The following is a 23,815-nucleotide window of genomic DNA, read 5'->3' on the forward strand; positions in this document are numbered from 1 at the left end:
GGGGCACAGTGATCTGTGCGAAGGGGAGGGAGGAGAGCCAACAGGCGGGGCGCCTGTCATCCATGTGGCCCAGCGGCCACCCCTCCCTGACCTCCACGCCTACGGGTCTGGATTATGGTGGTTTCCTGAGACGAGCTAAGTGCTGCTTCTTGAGTGTTTCAGTCTAAACGCTCGTGTGTCGTTTACAGAGTCTGCCGGTGGCTGAGAGGAAAGAGTTGTGCGGAGAGTGGACCAGCGGGCAGACCGGCACATCCCTTGTGACCAGGCATCACAAAGGTAAGGGACAGCTTTCTCTTCTCTTTGGGGTTTGATTTGGCACCACGTCCTGCCTTATTTTCTCATGCTTATTGTCATGGGTTCTATTGTGCATGGGTTAGGATTGAGCTTCTGATGACGTGCTAAAGTTGGTGCACGGTTAGTTTTGTGCTGACGTTGGTACGGGGGTCAGTTTTGTGTCACTGTTGGTAGGTACATGGTTAGCATCGCGCTGTTGTCAATATATGGGTTAGTACTGCATTGATGTTGGTACACCGTTAGCATTGTGCTGATGTTGGTTCGGGGGTCTGTTTTGTCACTACTGGTACGTGGTTAGTATCATGCTGACGCTGGAGCACGGTTTGGGGTGGTCATGGACAAGAGATGTGACCCAAGCATTCGAGTGGTTCTCAGAATGAACCAACAGCAGGAAAATCGTCTTCAGTCAGGTCTAAGGCCTTTGATAGAAGTGGCTCAGAGAGCAGTGCTGACTGTGTCCACAGGATGGCAGGAAGCAGCGCTGGGAGAGTTGTGTGCTTCGATGGTGGTTAAGTCTCCGTCTTCGACCTGTGCCCCAGGCTGAAAAGTGGGGTTGCATCTAAAATCAGACCTGGGCACTGGGTAGCAGCCGCCTGGTGCTATGTTGAGAGGCACCTGAGGCCATCTCTGAGCCTGGTGGGGAAGCCTCCAGTGGCCACCGGGAGGAGGGCTGCATGCTGAGCATGCTCATGTCGCCTGTTATACCCTAGCCCTCGGCCCCGACTTTCAATTTTCCTTAGGAAGAAAACAATCTTCTGATGTCCACCCTGCCGAAGTTACTGTAGAAACATCTGGAGCCAACGTGTGCGGTGGGAGCGAGTATAAGAGGTGCGGAATGTTGCTAGGTCTGAGCAGAGTGCACAGCTGTCACTCGTCCAGATGTCAGCTCTCCAGCCCAAGACCCTTATCTGTGGGATGTGGCAGAGCACCACAAGAAAGAACCTGACCGTAAACTTGTAAGGTTGTCCTGCCCTTGACAGTAATCCCTGTTACGAGAACCAGCCCCATCTCGTGTCCCCCAGTGAAACAGATGTGGCTGGTGACTTCATCTATAAAATCCACCCCTGGAAAGTGGCTTCCTCTGGGCTTGTTTCTGATAAGATTTGCAAGGGGGAGTGGGTGTTCTGGGAGTGCACTACCTCCCAGCAGCCCTTGAGCTCCGTGAACAGACATGCAAAATCCAAAGCATCTTGACATTGAGCTTATAAAGAACAGCAGTGTCCATGCGAGTTCATCAGGAATGTGGCCAACATGTTATGTCATGAGATCTGCCACCCATTTTCCCACTTCTAATGACTCAAGATGTTGCAGCTCAGATTGTTTATTGTAGCCTTTGACATTTATTGGAGCACATGCTCAGTGGTAAGATGTTGACTGTGTGAGGAGACAGGGGATCGACTGGGAGGGGGCATGAGGGAACTTTCTAGAGTGATGGAAACTGTCTACATCTTGACAGGGTTTGAGCCACATGGGGGGTGCCTCTGTCAAAACCCACCGACTGGTAGGCATACTTATGACACGTGCATTTCATGATATGTAATTTTCCCTAAAAATAAATCAACAAATAGGCAAATGTTGAACTCCAGGTAATATGATTCATGCTTAAGTTTTCAGGGATGGTGCATATGGATGCCTGCCATGTTCTTGGAAATGCATCAAAAAATAAGATGGACCAATGGGCAGAAAGAGGGAGGGAGAGGTACACACGGCAGAATGTGAATAACTGTGAACCAAGGTGACAAAACTATGGGTGTTTGCTGCTCCATTCTCTCAGCTTTTCCATGTTGAAGAGTTTTCCTAACAAAATGTTGGTGGAAAATATTGGCCAGGGTGGTGTTATTGGTACCTATTATATTATTATATTATTAGGCCTTTCTATACTTATTCACATATCTTATGGTTTACAGGGGTTCATGGAGTTGGTATGGGTTTCTCAGGCAAGCTCCTCTTCTGATCCCTGCCTAGGGAGCTGCAGCCCCCAGGTTAGCTGTGAACACCAAGGCAAAGCAGGCCTAGGTGCACCCAGACATGCGGATTCCTCGTTTTGATGATGTTGCTGCAGTGACCTTGCAGCTCCATGAGCAGACAGAGTCCATGGCTAAACCTAAAAATATGCTCCGGTGAAAATAAACAGGAAATAGACCTTCAATAGTCCTGGAGTGGGGGTCCTTTCTAAGGAGAGCTAGGGGTGGTGGACCAGTGCAGACGGGTGTGGGAGGACAGAGCCACAATGCTCCCCTCCCCTAAGAGGCCCTGATCCGTCCACACAGAACCCTTTACAGGTTACGACTCGGGATTCAGCTATGCTTTCCTTTGTGGCAGGATCAATGTGCTCCTTGGGCAACAGTCTGGTTGCTGACATCTGCCGTTATCAGAAGACTTAGTTCCAGGTGGTGGTCGGGGCTTTCTGCACCTGCCTATTTGCTCTGAGCTCTCAGCACATTCCTCTCCCTTCCCCTTCCTCTGCCCATCACACCTGTCCACAGGAGCCGGTTCCCAAATACCATCCTCTCACTGCCGGCACGTGGGGGCTGCTGCTTTGGGCTGCCAGACAGCTAGCCTCTCCCTCCCCACCCTCCTGCTCTCACCTGGCCAGGGCTCCTGCCAGGACTGGGAGGGGATGCAATGTCAGCACCGACCAGATGCTGTCTCTCAGCTAGGGCTGAAATGAAGAGGTGCCTGATGCATAGGTCAACTGCTGTGAACTCAGAAGCAATGAAAAATGCCATACACTCCCAGTGCAGCATGTGGCCCATAGCACAAGGCTCCTTGAAAGCCTGTGGACTGGGCTCTTTTTACTCACCCTTGTCATGGTATATCTAATGCATTTGAGTGAACATACCAAAGCATAAAAAAGCTGTGAACTCAAAAGCAAAGTCCACCCTGCAAGCCCACCTTCCAAACAAGACATGAACCAGGCACCCTATCACGCCTTTTTAGGAATTACCTGGTCCACTCCTGGCTTTGCCCTTAGAGGCAGCCACATTCTTCATATTTTCTTATTCTCTTGCTTTTCTTTATGGTTTTATAATATATAGATTGTCCCTAAATCCTATAATTTGTCTTGCTTATTTTTGAATTATTATCATGCTCTCATCCGTGGTATATTTCATTCTGTTACTTGCTTTATTCCACTGAATATTCTGTTTCTAAGGTGCATCTGGGATATTCTCCATAGCGAAGGTCATTTTTCACTGCCGTATAATATTCCCTGTGTGAATTCTCTTCTATTTGTTATTCCATTCTCTTGTCCATGGACCCAGGGAAACTTCCAGTGTTTCACCATCACCTATGAAGCTGCTATGAACATCTCAAGCCAACCTGATGTACAAAGCTTTCTCTGGGTGCAAGCATACATGTGGATGCCACACATGGGGGATGCGTGTGCATTTCCAAAAGGACTGCACCACTGTCTACGCCCTATAGAGGGCAGCCCTCACTCCAGGAGCCCCGGCAACAGTGCTTGCTGTCGTTAAATTTCCTCCTTCATCAATTGAATGGTGGCAAATTGTATCTCACCTTTTATTTAGTTTATTGTTTTATCACAGCTATAAACACACATCATTTAAAAGGTCACACAGTTCTATAAGGCTTCTATGAGAAATAAAATCCCTCCATCCCCTCAGCATCATTTCCTGAATTTGAGTATTTATGCTCAGTTCATGGAGCTAATTCCTGAGGCCTTTGCCTCCGTGTCACGATGAATATTCATGTCTTGGTACCTCTCGATGTTCTGTTTTAGACACTACGTCTTCGTTCTCCATCCTAGGTCTCCTGCAGCCACTGGAGTTACCTCCACTGTCAGTGTTGACTTCACGATGACCACATAGCCGCAATTCATCATCAAGTTTTGCTGTATACTATAATTTCCTTTTCTTTACAGAATGTTTCTGTTATAAAGTGTCTTGGGTTTTGGTTGTTTGCTGTGGTTGGCTGACTTACATTTCTGTGCACTTATCACTAATTCAACCCCAAACTCTCTCCCAGTCATGTGAATCTCCTCCCAATACTTTCAAACATATTAGGTCATCTATCCATCTCATCTGTCAAGAAAGCTCTTCTGGAGCCTTGTGCTGCTCTAGTCTGGACTGGATGTTCTTCATGCCTGGTGCCCAACTGATGTTCTCCACGTTCCCAGGAAGTATTTTCATCTTGCTCTTGTGTTGGAGCCCCTGTTTCTGAAATTCAAATCTTTTACTTTCTTGATTTACTCCTTTGTTTTCCTAGAACACGTCCCCTAGTAGCCTCCTGAGAAAGGGTGCTAGGGAGGTGCATTTGTTGAGGACTTGCATGTCTTCAAATGTGTTTATTCTACTCTGTCACTCAAGCTCCTTGGTGGCAGGACCTGTTTTTAATTCATCATGTGCATCTTTGTCAACTCCTCTTCTCTTGCCTAGAATACTATCTCCTCCCCTTTCACCCATCCAAATCTTTATCAATCTTTAAGGTTAAATTCAATTGCCACCTCCTTCTAGAAACCTTCCCAAACTCCTTAGTCCTGAGTGATTGCTTCTTTCTTCTAACCTTTATGATACCTATTATCTGCATTACACCTTTGGCATTTATACTCATTATAGTTATTCATTAATTTGACACACATTTCTTGAGCACCTCTTATGTGTGGGGACTTTGCAATGAATCGAAAACAAACCTTGCCATCACAGAGAATCCTAGAGTATTGGAGCTAGAAGGGACCCCCAATGCCATCTCATGTAAGCCCGCCCCTGTCATGTAGATGGAGAGACTGAGACCCAGAGAATTATGAGACTTCCTTGTCCAGCAAGGACCCAACCCAAGTCTCTTGACTTCCAGACTCTCGTGCTTCCTGTGATAACAACTATGAACAGAGGAACTTTAATATAAAGCGGTGACAAATAAATGTAAAAATCCCACCCCCACGCCATGAGGGTAGGGGCAGGGGATGAATATAATGTCAACTCATTTACAAATGAAGAAACTGAGAGAAAGAAGTGACCTGTGAGGGGTGTAGCTGGGATCTCGTCCCAGGTAGCTGGAGTATACTCCAAAGAGAAGCACGTATACAGGAGTGTGTACCAAGCTCCTAATGGTCCTCGTGCCTCAAGGTCCTCATAAGAGACATTGGAAATGCACAAACCAGCAGACTTCCCATTAGGATTTATGGACCAAATGTGCAACCTTCCAAAGCACGTGCCTCTTGCATGTTTTATACAGAGGGAGGGAATCCCTGCAACATTACTTAATCAGGAAATAGCTTTCTCTGGCCAAGGAACCTCATGCTGCCTCTTTGGGGGATGGACATTCCTAAGTGTCCTGAGCCTGGGGCTCTGTCAGAAGTCAAGGAAGACGAACTCTGTCTGGGTACTGCTTGGGAAAACTGCTTGTTCTCAAGTCACAACCGTGATGCACACCCATGGAGTGCAAACAGCAGCTGTGGACACTGTGGATGGGCTCTATCCCAGAGAGATGAGGCGCTTCACCGCAGACGGGAGCCGTCGCCACGGGCTTATTCACACCAGCAGGAACTAATATGTACTCTGAGCTGCTGCCCAGGCATCTGCCTCGCTATGCATTTCCTCTGCAGCTGATGGATTTTCAGATGAAAGGCAAAATTTCCTGTGTCCTTGATCTAAAAGTTGTCTCTTGGATACTTCTGACTTCCTCTTAAACTGTGTCCATAAAGGGGAGATAAAGATAAATTTTTTGCAGAAAAGGGGTGGACACTGGAAGTTCTTTGAACGGCTTGCTTCCAGCACAATAGTTGAGGCCCCTTCCCCAACAGACTTGTTACCTCTGCAGCATCGGGGCCATGGCACTTCAGGGCCACATTCAATTTCATGAAACGAGTTAGTGAGATTCAGTTCGAAGAGCCCCAACCAACATTACCTTCAGGATGCAAGTCATTCCCTTCCTAAGGGATTCCTAAAAATTCCAGGGCTCCATTCTATTATATGTAATTTTACATTAATAAATGTTGAGAATCTAAATAACCCTAATCCTAAGCATTCTATGTTAAGTACAACTGTTAATGTTGATTTCTTTCTAGCTCCCCCAACTACCACCCTCAAAGTAAACTACAACAGAAGCTTTCCAGGGCTGGTCTCCCACAGCTTTTCAGTCATCACAGAGCTTTGCACACTGTGGATTTTCAATACAAGTCTGCTAAAGGGAGGGAGGGAGGAAGGGAGGGAGGGAGGGAGGGAGGGAGGGAGGGAGGAAGGAAGGAAGGAAGGAAGGAAGGAAGGAAGGAAGGAAGGAAGGAAGGAAGGAAGGAACAGCTGGTAGGCACTCAATTGATTAGACCCTGACCAAAAATAACTTAGTGGACATCAAACCAACTCTGTTTCCAGGATGCAGCATTTTCCTGGGGACCCGCCCTGTGCCTGCTGCTCCTGGAGTGGGTGCAGAATTGTGTATTCCCCTGTTGAACTGGGCGGCTCCCTGCCTGATGCCCACGACAGTGCCTCCCACATAGGGGACACCCAGGAAGTGCTTGTTGAGTGCGTGGGTTCCAGGTGCTTCTCCATTCATGCTCTTCTGTTTCTCTCTCAGAGAGACACCTAGATGAGCAGGCTGGGGTGTGTGATTAGAGCTGCTGTCTGGCAGCACTGGTCTGCAACTGAGCTACATGACTGCCCACAGGGAGGTGCCCAGCGCACACAGGAGAGGCACACACAGGGCGGGTCCCAGACGAAGTCGGCACATCAGCCTTGTTCATCACTGTTTCGTGGCTCTGGGCAGGCTGGGCTCTAGAAGAGTCATTTTTCCAGGGGGATCTGGTAAAGATGCCCTGTAAACTCCCGTCTGCCCTCCCCGCACATGTGGAACACAGAAGCCGGTGTAGATATGTAACTCGATGCACAGATCACATTAGGCATAAGTGAGTCCTGCAAACTGCAGTCAGCCTCGGAAATATGGAGGCAGCCTGTGCTGGCAGAGCACACAGTCCCCTCTGCGCACAGGAAGCGTTTGACAGCTGTGGCGCCTTTCCCGGTGGGGCGCCTGGTGTGATAAGCCTCATCTCCCTCGGGCTCTGCTCTGCAGAGGATATTGCCTCTGAAGGGTGGGAAGTGACCCGTCTGACAGTGCCTGTGCAGCCTCTCCTTCCTCTGCAGATTCTTCCTCCAGAGCCAGTCCCCAAGAGCCTGATGTGCTGCGATAGCCTCAAGGCCACAGGGCAGGACCTCTGCTAACTGCTCCCAGACCCCAGACGCTGGCTTGGCAGGGCATCCTTGTCGTCAGAGGGCCAGGGCTCCGGCCACTTTGGGGCAGGATGGGGGGAAGAGAGGAAAGGCCTCTCTTCCCCCAGGCAGAATAATGGCTCTGGTGTGGGTCCTCGGTGGAGCCATTTGGTACCGGTTGGGTCAGAAGTGAAAACAACAGTTGTGGAACCAAATGATGTGTTCAACCAGCGTGTCTCCCAAACTGCAGAAAAACCATTTCTCCCTTAGAAATCTGGAGCAGACACCGGCAAACAACCATCTGTCTCCCTGCCCGCAGTCACAGCCACAGATCCTGTCTCGTCACACAGGGATTGCACTTGGCATGAGCCTTGCAACCTGTGTTCAGTCTGCTCCAGAAGTATGGAGGCCAGCTGTCCAAGGTGGGGTCAGTGATGGGGCAGGGTGGGGACAGCAGCCGGCAGTGCGTAGGTGGCCACTTGATCGTGTTAACAGTCCAGTGGTGTGTTCTCACAGCTCCATCAAGCATGCTTCGCTGCCTGTGGGGGTGACCCTCCTTGTGTGACAGGCCTGCCGTGTCCACATTCACTTTTCCCTGCTTCTTCTGCTTCTTCTTTTTTTTTTTTTTTCTTTCCGGTGCTCCATCATAACACTGACCTGCGGGGCACCTGTGTTCTGCCTCCACACGTGGCTAGGGATCACAGACCTGCCTGGCAGTAAAAAATGTTAAAATGAGGTGCCACCTGCCATGCCTGACCTCCCCTTTGTACCTATCCTTGGAGATGTGACACCCTCGTGATTAGAAATGCACCAAGGGCTGGGAAAGAAGCTCTGGCTCCGAACTGAGGGGAAGGAGGGAGAGGAGGATGGAATCAAGGTGCGATGGGGACTTCCAGGATGTGGGTCCTGCCACCCAGAAATCAAGTCCTTCTCTGTCTTTTCAGATTTATAAATGGTCCAAGTTCTTTAAAATCACAGTTGCAAACATGACTCTCCCATCTTCTTCACCATCTCCACCCCCACCGCAGCCCACAGGCTGGGCGCTGACGGGGCCACTGTGTTCCAAACACTGAAGTGCCTCTCCTAGTCCTGTCACTACTTCCACTGAGGCTTTGGGAAATGGCCTCTGGACCTGTGGCCATCCACTCCCAAAGGCGGCAACTGCCACCCGCCCCCGCCACCCCGAGAGCTGGCCTTCCTCCTAGGATGGACGATCAGGAGCACCCCAGATGGAGAATCTCCTTTGGGGCTCCTCCCTCCTCCTGGTGTTGCCACACAGACGCACCTTTAGGGAGACGGGCGGGATCCGGCGCGCGGAGCCAAGTTTCACCAGGTCCAGTCACTGTGTTCCGAGAGGCGCCCGTCCCCTCTCGGCGTCGCCCACTCGGCAAGTTCTATTTAGAGCAAGGCTGGCAGGCGGCAGCTACAGGTCAGGGCGGCCCGTGGAAGGCAGAATCCGGAAATGTCTCCCGTTGTTTTTAACTTTTCATGTTAGGAAAATGTAATGGAGCACACAGGGCGTGGAAGCGTTGGCAGCTGCGCTTATTTCCGATTTATACATTCTGAGCGTTGGCCTTGCGTCCCAGAGGGAAGGTCGCAGTGCCCCTCTATCCCACCTCCTGAGTGGTTCTCCCCACCGGGAGGGGACTCCTCCTGGGACAGAGCTCGCACCTGTGCAGGCAGGAGAACATTGCGTCTTTAAGCAGACAGGTCTCCAGGAAGTTCCTTCCATCTTTGCAGCCAGACTCCACATCCCTGCAGAGTCCACCCACCTGGCCCCAGGCTCCCCTTTGGCGGGCAGCCCCTCTTCAGCACTGTGGCAGCCCTTCTGACGTTGACTTTTGACCGTGAGCTTCCCCCATGTGCTCCTGGGGGAATGTAGTCGCACAGCAGATGTGTGCTGGGTGGGGAAAATCCAGGCATCCTCCGGGGTCCCTAACCTACAGAGCAATGGGAGGGTGGTCCGGAGTGGAGGTAGGGAGAGCCCTGAGTGTCACAGGAGGCATTGGGAAGGAGGTGGGCTGGAGCATGAGGGGACCAGACAGGCTAGAGGTTAGGGTGGTGCAAGGAGCTGGCAGAGATTGTTCTGGAGGAAGGACAATGTTTTTAATGATCCAACAGGGCTCATCTTGAGGCTGCAGCTTTCTGGGGACACAGGCTAAACCCACTGAAAATTTTCCATGAGGTTTAGATGGTGGAAGTCTGAACAGAGGGCCCTAGAGACAGGGCTAGCACATCCCTGTTCCTGGGTGGTGACTGTAGGTTAGACCCAGCAGAAAGCCCACCTGGCTGGACACCAAGCCCTCCAGATGCACTGGAGGAATAAGCTGGCAGTCCCGGGTCTCCTCCTCTGCAGTGGCCCTGTGCCAGGGAGGTGCCCAGCTGTGAGATTTGCAGACTTTCCCGCCAGGGGCCTTAGCACTCTGCCTGCAGCCTCCCTCTCTTGTTTGTAAGCCAGCACTGCCCAGGGTGGGTTGCAGTGTCGTGGAGTATTTGAGTAGGATCATATCTTTACGTGGCAGTGTTTACATAGTCCCTTGCCAGATTTCTCTCAGGGCAGCCTGATGTCATGATGGAGACAGCAGAGCAGGGGCAGGGCCTCTGCAGAGGAGGAAGGAACTGGGTGGGTCCTGGATGCCTCGGGGCCCAGTGAGGAAGGCCCAGCTCCAGGCAGTCTGGCTTACATCACTTGACCTTGGTTGTTTGACCCGGGAAAAATAAACTGGAATTTCTCTGCTCTCTGCCATTGGATTGGCTTCCCTTGGCCTGCGGTCACTTTGATTTCAACAGGCTGATTCTACTCCAAGCGCTGATAGGTCTCATGGAAGCACTTCCATCACTGTGTAGAAGTGGTCATGCCTTTGGCAATGGGTGAGAAGGTGTTGATGGACGGACATCGGATTTATAGCTGAGAAGCCCATGTTCAGAACCAGGCTCCACTCCCATGAGCTGGTCGCCTCTGCCTTACCATCTTCAGCTGAGGTCCTTAGAGACACGACACCTTTTCTTCTTTTGCCGAGTGAGAACCCACACAAAGCAGAGGGCAGGTGTCTAGTCTGTGAATTTTGACAGCACTTGGCTCTACACTTGATTGTGCCAATGGATATTTTATCCAAGCTGGAAGAATCTGCCACTCAGCAGTTGGGTGTTATCTTCCCAGTGGCTGCATTGCTGAACACATAGGGACCTTGGGCAGTGGCCACAGTCGTATCTAACAGGGAGGACTTAAGCCCCTTGAAATAATTAACAGGTAAATCTGCAAGGATCTGCCTGCCTCTTGAAAATCCCAGTTCTGTGGAGCCTCCACGATGACCCCTAAGAGGACTTGTTCAGATCACAGCCATTGGGAGTATACCTTGTATGTGAGACTGGATGATAAGTCCAATTGGGTAGCCTTGCTTCTGAAGCATCCCCAACCATTTTGGCACCAGGAACCAGTGCTCCTGAGAATCTAATGCCTGGTGATCTGAGGTGGAGCTGAGGTGGTGATGCTATCGCTGGGGAGCGGCTGCAAATACAGAGGAATCTTCGCTCGCTGGCCTGCTACTCACCTCCTGCTGTGCGGGCTGGTTCCTAACAGTACCCATCCATGGCTCAGGGGTTGGAGACCCCTGCTCTACGAGATAATTTTTTGGATGAGAATCTCCCCCTTGCACACAGTGCAACATTGGGGATGGAGAGGACAATCCCCAAGCAGCTCCTTCAGGGAGCCTTGAGGCCACTGGGGACACAGACATTGCCCATGTATCTGGGCAGATTGTCATTTGTAAATGGGGCCTGCATGAGGCACACAGAGAGTCCTGCCAGTTGGGAATTCCCAGGAGCAACCAGGAGGACCCTGGTGGGGTACTGGCTGCGAGTCGGTGGGTGACCCCCTCAGGTGTCCACGGGGCGAGGCTGGCTTTGTCCCTGCCCATATCATCTATCGCTCTGTCTTCGCACGTCTTTCTTGTTGTCAGGAGACAGGTCTCGCCCTGTGCCTCCTGTGCCCCCTCCATGTCCCTCTCAGGGCCCAGCATCCCGGGCTGTGGCCAAGCGGAAATCGCTGCTGGGGCGACGATCTCCGACAATCGTTGCCACTTCCTGGTTCACCAGGGACTTTCAGGCCCTCATCCTCAGACAGCATCTGTGACATGGGCATAGCTGTACCCACTGTAAAGACGAGAAAACTTAGGCTCAGAGAAGCCTATGGCTGTGTCTCAGCAGGGCCCAGCCCTGCTCAGCATGGGTCTTTCCAGGCAGCACCCCATGAGGGGCAATGGCCTCTGGAGACCTCAGCCGGGAGGGCATCCTGGCTTTCCCGGGTGATGGGAGACCCAGGGCGTAACCAACACCAAAGAGGAGGTAAGACAAGGCAAGAGCAAGCCACCTGCTGCCTGACCCACTGTCCTTGCTGCTGGCCTAGGGCCCCACGCTCTTATGAAACAATAACATATGAGCCCAGACAATATTAATGGTAAAAATATTTCATCTCTGAGTTTGGCTGAAAGAGTCTCTCAAGATAAATTTCATTCCTTTTCTGTTTTTAAGAGCAAATCTATTTAAATGTGGTGCTTCATATGTCTCAAGAATCTATTTCAGTGGTTGATTCCTTTGGCCAAGCAAGCGCGGCCCACCCTGCCTGATTCCCAGCATTCCGTTTCTCGGCTTTCTTCCATTAAGAGTGCCTTCCCGCCACTTTCCTCTGCTCACAGCTGCTTGTGCTCACTTGAATGTGTGGCCGGGGAGGTATTTCGCCATCCTTGTGATGGAGGAGACGCTGGGTGAGGGCTGTGCATACAGAAAGCGCTCCATAGATGCCTGCTGGGTGAGGATGAACCACGGGAGGAAGCTCAGAGGTGGATCCATGTCTTCTCCTTCCTGGCTCAGCTCACTTTCTGTCTGGATTCTGAGGCCCTGTCTCTGCTTCTCGGGCTCTCCGTCTGCCCACTTTCCAAAGGCCCCACATCTCTGTCCTCTAGTTTTCTTGTCCACCTCCCAATTCAACTCTGTGCTGTGGGGGCTGGCAGTCGGAGACTCCATCACAGAACCCTCTGCCCTGGGCCGCTGTGAGGCTTCTGGGAAGGGGAGGCTTCGCAGCAGTCCCAGAAAACTGCAGGAAAAAAGCAAGTGGTGTGGGAAGGGTTTGAAACAGCCCCTGTCCATGCCAGTTCCCAGGCCTGGCGTGGAATGCCAGCCTCAACGTCATTTGTTCTTCAGGGCACAGGTCTCTTAGGTTTAAACGTGAACCAGCAGGTCAAAAGGTGAGTTTCCTTATTCCTTGGTCTCCATCTGGCAATTCGAAACGTTAATACCCCCGTGAGCTTTGGGCCCAATAATAAAGCATGAAATTGTGTCTGAGGATTTTGTGTCCACAGGCTGACATTGTCAGACTGGTCCAGAGGTGGACTCTAAATGTGACAGCCACTAGCCACATGTGGCTACATGCATTAAGTGAATTACAATGAAATAAACATTCACATCTTCAGTCACACTAGCCACCACCAGGAGTGTCATCCCTTAAGTTCTCCTGGGTGGCTCAGCTGAGACCCATGCTTTCCTGCTCTGCACCTTTGCGAGCACTGTTTACTCCCATGGGGTCCTTCTTGACCTCAAATCTCTGCCGGCTCCCCTGCGCCCAGCTTTCCAGGGGCCCACCACCAGCTGGCAGCAGCTCCCCTTGCCCTGCATCGCGCAGACCTTCGCCGCCAGAATGCCCCACTCGTGCTTGTTTGAGGCATCTCAGAAGAGAGTCTCAGAACTGCAGAGGTGGAAGGGACCTCCGAAGGGCATTGGGCTCAGTTCCATCTTCCCAAACGATGTCCTCCAGGAGGATCCACAGCCCCAGTTCGCCTTGCATGGTTTTCTTTCCCACTCATTCTCCCAGCCAGAATGCAAGCCCTCGCAGGCAGGCGCAGGATCCCTTTCATTAAGGGCTTAGACTCTCTTGTCAAATCCCCAGCCTCCCTCTGGAGAATGGGAACAAGAACAGCCTCGTCTTGCAGGGATGTGCACAGATTAAGAATAGTGGTGTAAGCAAGCGCACACCACAGGCCACCATGTGATCAGCACCTGGTGTCATCTACTCTTGTCAAAAGTTGCTGATGACATCTGAACACCGCCCCTATTCTCCTTGGAGAGATGGCTTTGCAAGGAGCTGCTGGCCAGTGGGGCAGCTTTCCAGAGGTAACGGGGTAACTCTGAGTTCCAGAGCTATTTCTCAGGCCAGAGTGAGCCCAGAGGAGGCTTGCTGTGGGAAGAGTCTTCGAGGCCCCTTGAGAGTAGGTGGGGACCTTTACGTAGGACTCTTTCACGAAGCCTATCCTGAGGGCATGGGAGAGGCCGGGAAGGAGTGAGACGGTGGATCTTCATCCCATTTACCTGGAGGTAGCTCACACCCAGAATGCCCAGCGCTGTGGACCGGGCCCCACACAGGCGAGCAGGAATGATGGAGCCCACACACGTCCCCACGCTGCTGCCTGTGAGTTGTACAGCAGCCTGGAACCATCTGAAAATGGGAAACTGAGAAGCGATGGGACAGAGAAACCAGAAGGGCTGGCCTCCATCCAGAACTTTCTTTCCAAAAAAGGCAGGGAGGGTGTTTGACTTAACGGCAACTGAGTCACCACTCACCCTGGTGAATGGTGCGGCCTGCATGTCCCCATCTTGACTAGACTCAGCTTAGAAACTTGTGTATCCAATTGGGCCCAGCTGCTCTGGTCTCCATGGTGTACTCAGCCTCAGGAGTTTGAAGCCAAGGAACATTAAAGGCGAGCACCAGCCCAGTGCATTCTTTCCCATCTTATTAGCGTTTTATTCCTCCCGAAGAACGGCTGCTCCTGGATGTTGCAAAAGCAGTTTATGGCTTTGGACTGATTCTTTGAGGAATTTGCTTTGTCTCATCTGGCTAAGGAGGAAATCATAATATGTGCTGTCAGTGAAGGGGAGGACCTGGTGCTGCCCGTGCCCCGGAGGCTGGTAGACCCGCTTCTCCTGCGAGGGTCTGGGTGGTTCCCCTAGCTGAGGTTCTGAACTCTTGGCTCTGCAAGTCACACCCATGTTCCATCTAGGTATACCACACCCCCGATTCTGGATCGTTTAGGGGCCTCCTGGCTGCCAGGGCAGCATGGGCCACACTGAGGACAGTTCGGTCTTTGACACCTAAACTCAGAACAGTGAACATGGACAGGCGTGATGTCTGGGTGGGACTCCTCGCAGTCCCTCTGGAGGCCTCTGATGCCCACACCTGGTATGGGGCAGGTCAAGCCAAAGAGATTTCTTCATGTCTAGGAAATGTGAGTATACACGCAGTCACACACATGCACACACATACACACTTGTGCATACATTCACACACGTGAGCACACACACCCTTACGCCCCAGGCATTCACATACATGAACATTGCACACCTTGGTTGCAATGTAGGAGGGCCTGGAAATGCTGGAATTAGAAGCTCCTACCAGACCTGTTGTGGGCTCAAGGAAGACAGGAAGCGTCCTGTCCGTGGTCACCGACTTTACGAGGCGCTGTCAGCACGCCAGGCGCTGTGCCGTGCACGGCTGCTGAGTACCATACGTGGACATCTCAGGAGCATCCGCAAACCCCACCTGGGAGGAGCTGTCTTTCTTCATTCTAGAAACAGGTGTTAAAGGGGCTCTGGCTTTATTCCATCTTCCCTCTGTCCTTACTGCAACCAGAGGGTAGAGAGGAGAGAAAAAGTGAGATTTTTTTTTTCAAACAGCTTTATTTAGATATAATTCACACACATTAATTCATCCTTTTAAGTGTACAGTTCAGCGGGTCTTCATGTATTCATGGAGTTGCGCAGCCATCACCACTATCCAGAACGTTTTCATCACCCCAGAAGACACCCCATACCCTTTAGCCATCACCCCCCTGTTGCTCCCCACCCCAGCCCCAGAAAACCTTTTACCTACTTTCTGTTTCCATGGATTTCAACAATTCACATAAATAGAACCATATTACATGTGGCCTTTCATGACTGGCTTCTTTTAGCTGGCACTACGTTTCAAGGTTCATGCATGTTATAGCCTGCGATAGGGATTGCATTGAATCAGAAATGGGACTTTAAAGGGGCATTTAAGTTAAATAATACTTCATTGTACGGATATACCACTGTGTGTCTGTCCATTTGTTCATTGCTAGATAGATATCTGAGTTATTTCCACTTCTTGGCTATTGTGAATAATGCTGCCATGAACATTTATGCACAAGTCTTTGTGTGCACATAGGTCTCGTTTTTCTCAGGTAGATACCAGGAGTGGAAATGCTGGATCATACGATAACTCTATGTTTAACAGTTTGAGGAACTGTCTGATTGTCTTCTAAAATGCCTGCATCATTTTATAGTCCCACCAGCAATATGAGGGTTCCAATTTTTCCACATCCTTGCCAACATTTGTTGTTTTCTGTTATTTTGATTATAGCCATCCTAGTGAGTGCTAAGTAGTATCAGTTACTGTGGTTTTGATTTACATGTCCCTAATGATTAATTGTGAACAGTAAACATCTTTTCATATGCTTATTGTCCATTTGCATATCTTCTTTAGAGAAATGTCTATTCAGATCCTTTGCCTAGTATTTAACTGCATTTTTTGCTTTATTATTATTGAGTTGTAAGTGTTTTTTATATATTCTAGATCCAAGTCCCTTATCAGATGTATGGTTTACAAAAATATACTCCCATTCCAGGGGTTGGCTTTTCACTCTCTTGATGATATCATTTGTAGCACAAAAATTTTAATTTTGATGATGTCTTGTTTATCCATTTTTTTCTTTTCTCGCTTGTGTTTTTGGTGTCATAACTAAGAAATCATTGCCTGTCTAACGTCATAAAAATTTATTCTTTTTTTCTTCCAAGAATCTTAAGGTTTAAGCTCTTATATTCAGGTTGTTGAACCTTTCTGAGTTAATATTGTATATGGCATATGGATGTCCTATTATCTGCTACCATTTGTTGAAAAGATTATTTTTTCTCCATTGAGCTGTTTTAGCACCCTTATCGAAAATTAATTGACTGTAGATGCGAGGGTTTGTTTCTGGCCTGTCAATTCTAGTCCATTTCATTCATCCATGTATCTATTCTCATTCTAATACCACAGCCTTGATTACCGCAACTTCGTAGTAAGTTTGGAAATCAGGACATGTGAGTCTTTCAACTTTGTTCTTTTTTTTTTAAGGATTGTTTTAACTATTCTGGGTCCCTTGCATTTCCATATGAATTTTATGGTCAACTTGGAAATTTTGACAAAAAAAAAAGATTGCTGGGATTGTGATAGGGATTGCATTGAATCAGAAATGGGACTCTAAAATCATATGATTTTTTGGGTAATTTGTGGGATGATCTCTCCCCAATAACAAGTTAATATTAAAAGGTCTGTTCTTTCAATCTTTGAAAATACAACCCCTCTTTTACTCTTCACAACCCCAGGGGGTGGTTACTGCTGTCCCATCTCAGAGCAGAGAAAACTGAGGCCTCAAAAAGTCTAGTCATGTGTCCACGGCCTATGGGTGCAGGATAAAGGAGGGTCCCTGGGGACAGTTAGATGCCCACAGCCACAGACCGCAAAAGCAGTGGCCACTGCCATTCCTGCCATCTCAGCCGTGTGTGTGTCTGACACCTGGCTAGATTCTGCAGAGTGGTGCTTACACCTCAACTAGGGAAAACAGAAGTTTCCATTTGTTCTTTTCAGAGCCCACTCACCCTTGCTGGCTCATTTTTATCACTAGAGTGACCAAGAGAGTGACCAAATTACTTTACAGGTGAGGAAGTCAGCTCAGGAGGCTTTCAGACTTTCCTGTGGTCACGGAAGACTGCAGCCTGCCCAGAGTGGCACTGTTTCCATGGCCACAAGCTTCCATGCTGAAACGCACAGCTATATGTCTGCCCATACAGGAGGAGGGTGAGTGGAGACATGGAAAGACCCTCTCCCAGCAGTTCAGCCCTAAGGATCCCAGGGATCTAAAAGATACCTTTCCTGCTTCTCTCCTGGGAGTCACCAAGGGGAGAGGCCGGCCCTGGTGGGATCCTAGGAGGAGGAGTCCTGGAGGATATCAGTCAGAGGACTGCCAGACAGCCAGTTCTTTTGACCCTCTGCCTCTTCCTGAGCCGCCAAGGAGACAGGCAAGGGTCTTCTGGGAGTGAGGGGACCTCCACACATGGCCTCCACTACCCCAGGCCACCTGCTCTGGACGTTGCTGAGGAAACCTCCAAGTGCACAGAGAGCTGAACTGAGCAAAGCTAGGCCACTGGGGAGACAGTGTACCTGCAGCTCCACACCACCTGTCACTCGTAGTACAACTGCGGTCCCAGGTGTGAAAAGAGGCCTGTGCACTCCACAGGCACTGCCACAGGAAGCCGAGCCTGGCCCCGCACACCTCCCAGCCACTGGACCGCTAATCCAGGCTGGCACAGTGGGTGGAGAAGGCAGAGTGGACCATCCCCCATGGGCCTCCACCCTGAGACTCAGACGGCAGTCTTCACAGGTCTGTCCTTTCTGCCAGAATCTCCAGGACAGTTTTATTGTTTTACTTCTCTAACTCCCTGCCATTTTGAATCAGAGCAGGCAGGGGTGGGCCCAGAAAGCTGCAAAGATCTTGACATCTTGAGTGAGTGTGACGCTAGCCACCAGCCCCAGTCCCACCTGCACTGGCACAACTGGGCGGAAGACTTCGGGATGGGATGAAGTACCACTGTTATAGTCAGGATAGTGGTTCTTCTTAGTAGGGTCTTTCTGTTCTCTGCCACCATCTTTCCTCATCCAGGAAACCAGGAAGAATGCTATTTCAGGGTTGTTGTCCATGAGGGTGATGTGAGTGGAGACATGGAAATCCCCGACACAGACCTGAGCACTCTCGCTTAACGCACTGTGGAAAAAAGCAGCGGGTATAGAGTGCACGTTATCATAATGCCCCTTTCCCCTTCGTTCTGGGAATCTGCTAAAAGCTGAACCCTCTCCACAGAAGATGTACACGCTCATAAAATTACAACCCCTCATGCTTCCAGGCCCTAAACTTAGAGCCTCTGGCCTTGGCCCTTTCCTATCCAGCCAGGCTGGGAGGGAGCAGTGCTTAACCCCATATAAACTGACCTAAAATGATGAGATTTGGGGCAGAGTAACGGGCTGGCAGAATAGAGATTTAGGGGAGTGGCCACATGGGATGTGCCTTGCTCCCAGAGTGATGGAATCAAATCCATCACAGGGCTGAATCCCTTTTACTCACAGGCTGACCTGGTCCCTTCCTAGTTAGGAAGGAGGCAGCGACAGCATTTCATTTCTTTTGGTCAGCAGGAGCAGAGAGGCAAGGAGCAGTTCCCAAAATATTCCTCCAAATCAGGTACCACCTTCTCTGTGGAGCCTTCTTCTTCCTTCTCCCCAAGGAAGAGCACCCATAGCATCTGGCATATGCCATTCTTCCTACGAGCGAAACATGATATCGAGGGGTCCATTTGTTTTCATGTCTCACCCCACTCCTAGTACCTTTGCACACCCTGCTGACGTGAGGTGGAGGGGGTGGGGGGTCCCTCAGGAGAGGTTGGCTGGTGAATTGGTGGAAGACATTTGCATCCCCTTAAAGCAGAGGAAGAAATATGGCATGTGGTCTGCAGAGACCGTCTTGGGGTGTCTTTCCTCTGTACTCCCCCGACCTGGTGAGGATGGTGCCCCCCACTGATTTCAGGTGGGCACCAAGCGCGGTCACAGGCGTTTGGGGCTTATGGAGCAGCTCCTTTGTCAATAGTCGCCCTTATGTTTCCTTCCTTTTAAGGCGACTTCTCCAGTCCCTGTGGTATGCCTACCACTCCTTTTGGTCCCCCGCCCTGCACAGAGTGTTTTATTTTTTCCCACTCTGATTTCCAGCCACAAGTCTTTTCAGCCTCAGGAAGTCCGTGCAAACATTTTCCCAACTGGTTCTTATTGACCATTACCCCAGTCCCCAGGAACTCACAGGAACCTTCCAGAAATCTCCCTTTATCTCCCAAAGTCCATCTGGTTCCATTTAAGGATTTCCCCATATTTCCTCCTGTTTTCAGAGCCGCCGAGCCGCCTGTCTCCGAGCTCGGCCATCCTGTTCTGGGGGTGGTGATGAGCCCAGAGTTTGTGAGGTACGGTTGGGAGTGGGGGACAAGTTTGTGAGGTGCAGTTGGGGGTGGGGGGCTCCCCATGCCTTCACATGTGGTAGGGTCTCTTCAGTGGCTCACGGGCAAGGCTGATTCAGTTGCCGTCCCAGCCCTGTCCCCCGTCTGTAATCCCTTCATCACGAGTTATTTATGGCCAGAGATTCCAGCATCAGAGACATGTCCCACATGTGATGAGAGGGACCTTGATCCCCAGGAGTCTTGGCTCTGATCACTGTGGGTCTGGATGGCCAGGCAGCCGTTGCCTCCATCTTAAGCAAGTTCCTTTTGCTCTCAGAGCTGCTGGGCTGAGCCCGGGATGGGAGGGAGGGGGCCAGGGGACATTCCACGGAGTTAAAGCTATGTCTTTGAGGATCAGCACTTCTAGCCGCCTCCTCTCCTCTCAGGAAGTCACTGCCATCTGCTCTACCTGACACGCTTGGGCCATCCTAGCAGGCAGCAATGAGCCTCACCTGGAGGCAAGCCCTCTCACTGGCTTTGGGACTAGAAATTACACCCTAGGATTGGGTGACTTTTCCCCGCAGACCCTTAATAAAGTTAAGAAGCAGTGGCTTCTGCTGGCAGAGCTGGGGCAGTCCAGGAAGTGGGCCCTTTGTCTTCTGTTCTCATGCAAGAGGACGCTTGGGCCCGACCCATGGCCACCTGGGCTTGCTTTCCTCATCTCTCTAATGGACGGAATGAGAGCAATGTTTAGAGTTTAGTTATTGTTCTGCCAAAGAAAGTGTCTGAGAATATAGCATTTAGAAAGGAAAAATAAAAAAAAAAACCCATATGGAAAGCATGCGAGGGGACAAGCTCCAGAAGGACCAGGGTTGAAGGGACAGATCTCACGTGGCCAGGGTTACGAGTTCGCAGGAAATAGCCACTCGCTCACATGGGTGTCGTCGTCCTAAGGCTGCAATGTATCTTCAGGCATCAGCCGAGAAAACCCAGGGACAGCTTGTTGTTTCTGGGGTCCAGGTTTTTGGAGAATGTCGGTGGTTTAGTAGGTGGGGGGCCAGAACTGGGCAGGCTGGCCTGAGGCTTTCGGTGGCTCTCACGGCAGGAGTGCTGGTGCCAGGCTCGGGGCCTGCACGCACTGGGGAGAAAGTCTTGGCCAGCAGCGTTCTTTGAGAGTTACTTTACCATCTCTTGCTTTGGGCACTGGGATGCTAGATTTGGGGTTCAGGCTCCTCGGAGACACACAGATAGGGGATCTGGGGCATCCAGACCAGGCAAGCATGCAGGGCCCCCTTCCCGCAGGCTGAGACCCTCCTCCCCTTGGGACCAGGTGGCCCTGAACCTTCAGGGGAGGACCTGGGGCAGGTGGCTCAAGAAAGCTGGGCTCACTGTCCCTCGCCCCAGTGTGTCACATCCGCGGAATATTACAGTCATTCGGAGGCAAATTCGGAGGTGTGTACAGCATGATGGAAAAATGCTTGTGACGTAGTGAATTTAAAAAGCTGAGGGTGGGTAATACGTGTTTACTAACTGAATGCCAAGAGAAATTAAGGGCTTAAAACATCATCTTCGAAATGTTTCTGCTGCGATTGTATTGTCCTCATGCTGGAACTCGTATTTAACAAGAATAACTGTTGTTAACAGTAATGCCGTAGTTTTTTAAATGATGACCGTGAAATTCTCTGCAACGACACGCCAGCGCTGAACCTGATACACTGTCTTGAGCCCCCAATGGCGGCATGCACTTATGTTCCCGCTCGCCAAACAAACAGCCTTCGGAAGGCTGGCAGCCACCTGATGGGAAGAAAGTGATGGGGATGGGCAGGCATCTGCCAGTGCTCCCTCTGGTAGTCTTAGAAAACAACAAAATAACAATGCAATTGTTAGCCAACCTGTTACACTGTTAACCAACCGACATATGGTCTGGGGGATGTGGCCAAATGACCTTGGATGTTACCTGATGGCGCTGGACTTACTGGTCTTTGATTTCGGGGACGGTTATGCCCAACATGAGTCAATAGACGTTATGATTAGCCCCCAGGACTTGGCAAATGGGACAAGACTCTGGACGAAGTGATGTATGGATGAATGACTAAATGAATGGGTGATGACACTGTGACTGCCATCAGAGACTACTTTGTGGTTATGAAATATTGGGGCTTAGGGTCCTCCTGGCTCTGTCCTGGACTGACCAGGCTGCAGAGTAGGGCCAGCCTATAGGCTATGCTTCTGAGGAATCTGGGCACATAGGAGCGTGGTCCATGGGAAGAGAAGGACCCCAGGAAGACAGTGGTGCTGGGGACATGCCCTGTGCTGACCAACGGAAGGAGTTAAGAATGTGCACTGGCAAGAAATGAAAATGCATCCTGACCTCCAAATTTCAAATGTATCCTAACAAACCTGATCTGACACATGATGTGGTCAGTGAAAGAGGTGGGCTGACAAGAAGCAGTGTGAGGGTCAAGCCAGTCCCTTTGGAAGACGCAGGAACCAGATTTGTGTCTCTGCAAGTCCCAGATCTATAGGGCAGACTGGAACCTTGGACAGAAGCTGACGCTGCAAGTCTTGAAGCGCAATTTCTTCAAATCAGGGAAACCTCATTTTTTGTTCTTAAGACCTTCACCTGATTGAATGAGGCCCGCCCACATTATGGAAGGCCATCTATTTTATTTAAGATCAACTGATTGTAAAGGTTATCTACATCTCCCAAATCCTTCACAGCAACACCCAGATGCGTGCTTGAATCAATAGGAACCACAGCCTGGTCAAATTGACCCATAAACCTGATCATTGTACCCTGTGAGCCAGGATGGAGCCAATAGGCCTGCAGGTCACAGCATCACAGAATGATGGGCAAGAAGAGCCCAGGGTCCCCTATGACCCCCTCCTCACTTTCGAAGCCTTTCCTTCCTAGCTTCTGGTGGTATGGAGCCACAGAACTTCAGAACTGGCTTTTTTAGTCCCTCCACCCAATTTACCCAAGAAAACTGAAGCCCGAAGAGGAGAATTTTTTGCAGACCCTGTGGCCAGTTTTGGACAGGCCCAGGCCAGCATCTGCTGCAACTGTCCCATGTCACACAAGAGGTGACACATGAGGACAGCCTTGGGAGCCATTGATCATTCTCTGGTTTTTGTGGCATTTCCAGTCCCCCGCCCTTTCCCTCTGTCACGTAATTATTCTGGGCGCATTAATTCTGACAGCCTCTTGGCAGGAGCTGCCCACAGCTGCCCTCATTAACGGAGAATGCCAATTGCAATTTTCTCGATATCAAGCAGTTCATCGTGGCTCCGGCCCCAGATGGCAGAAGCAGCAGCGGGCAAATCCAGTTCTGCTAGGGAGGGTGTGTTTACAAGGAGGGTTTGTGCCGAGTGAGCAGAGGCTGGCATCCTGGAGAGGGACTCTGGAGCCCGTAGGGACCCGAGTCACATATTCTCTGCCCCAGCTCCCACCCTGCTGAGCAACTACTGCCCTCATCCCTCAGGAAAGAACATGTGACAGGTGCAACAGGGGAGCACCAGGCTCAAATCTGTCCAGATGCAAGGTGTGTAAACCTTCAGAGCCTGAGAGACTCACTCTATACAGAGGAGCAAGTCACAGCTCTCAGGGCTAGTGTCCCTGTGAGTATCGGAACACAGGACAGCTAGCTGCTTTTGTCATTCGGATGGAGTAGGGGCCTCAGTTTTCCTCATCTGTAAAGTGGAGATGATAATCGCTTAGAGATGCCTTTCTTGGGTTTCCACACTGTGCAGGCAGGTGCCAGGCTAAATGATCACCCACTATCTTTAATTCTATGCATCCTGCCACCAGGCTGTCCAAGGGGCTCAGTGGAGACAGCACCCTAAGTCCTTGCAAGCTGTAAATAGGTACATCCCCTAAGTTCTTCATAAACAGTAAAAGGCCAAGCCACGGGGGGGGGGGGGGGGGTGGTAAGGCCATCTCCTCCTTTGTTGCCGCAGCCATGCTGTCTTCCCACACCCACTGCCACCCACACCCCATGCCCCAGCCCCTGACCCCTTTGCAGACCTCTCAGTGGGTCAGTAGGGCCCTGTCATGAGAGAGCCACATTCTGCTGCCTTAAATGAAGGCTGTTTTACTAATGAACTTGAAATGCTAACAACCACCTCCCTCCTTACCTGCCCCCGCTCTGCATTTACGTCTGGGGAACTTCCGAAGTCTTGCAGCAGTATGAGGTCTTTGTGGGTGGGGAGGCATCGCTGTCGCACCCGGGCCTTAAGAACATGAGAAATAGTGCCAAGAGCACCCAGGACCTGGTGGGAGATCT

At 50.6% G+C, this 23,815-nt stretch overlaps 1 protein-coding gene across 2 annotated transcripts in view; it reads left to right on the forward strand.

Moving 5' to 3' along the window:
• Positions 1–23,815, forward strand: part of ZNF469 (zinc finger protein 469) — a 288,356-nt gene that overhangs the window by 157,392 nt on the left and 107,149 nt on the right. For both annotated transcript variants that reach the window (XR_001594964.2, XM_016129457.2), the window contains exon 4: positions 189–276. The gene's annotated coding sequence lies outside the window, so the exon portion shown is untranslated. The remainder of the gene's footprint in view (positions 1–188; positions 277–23,815) is intronic.

Source organism: Rousettus aegyptiacus, unplaced genomic scaffold (assembly GCF_014176215.1).
Source record: "Rousettus aegyptiacus isolate mRouAeg1 unplaced genomic scaffold, mRouAeg1.p scaffold_m13_p_14, whole genome shotgun sequence".
In the NCBI taxonomy this organism is placed as follows: domain Eukaryota; kingdom Metazoa; phylum Chordata; class Mammalia; order Chiroptera; family Pteropodidae; genus Rousettus; species Rousettus aegyptiacus.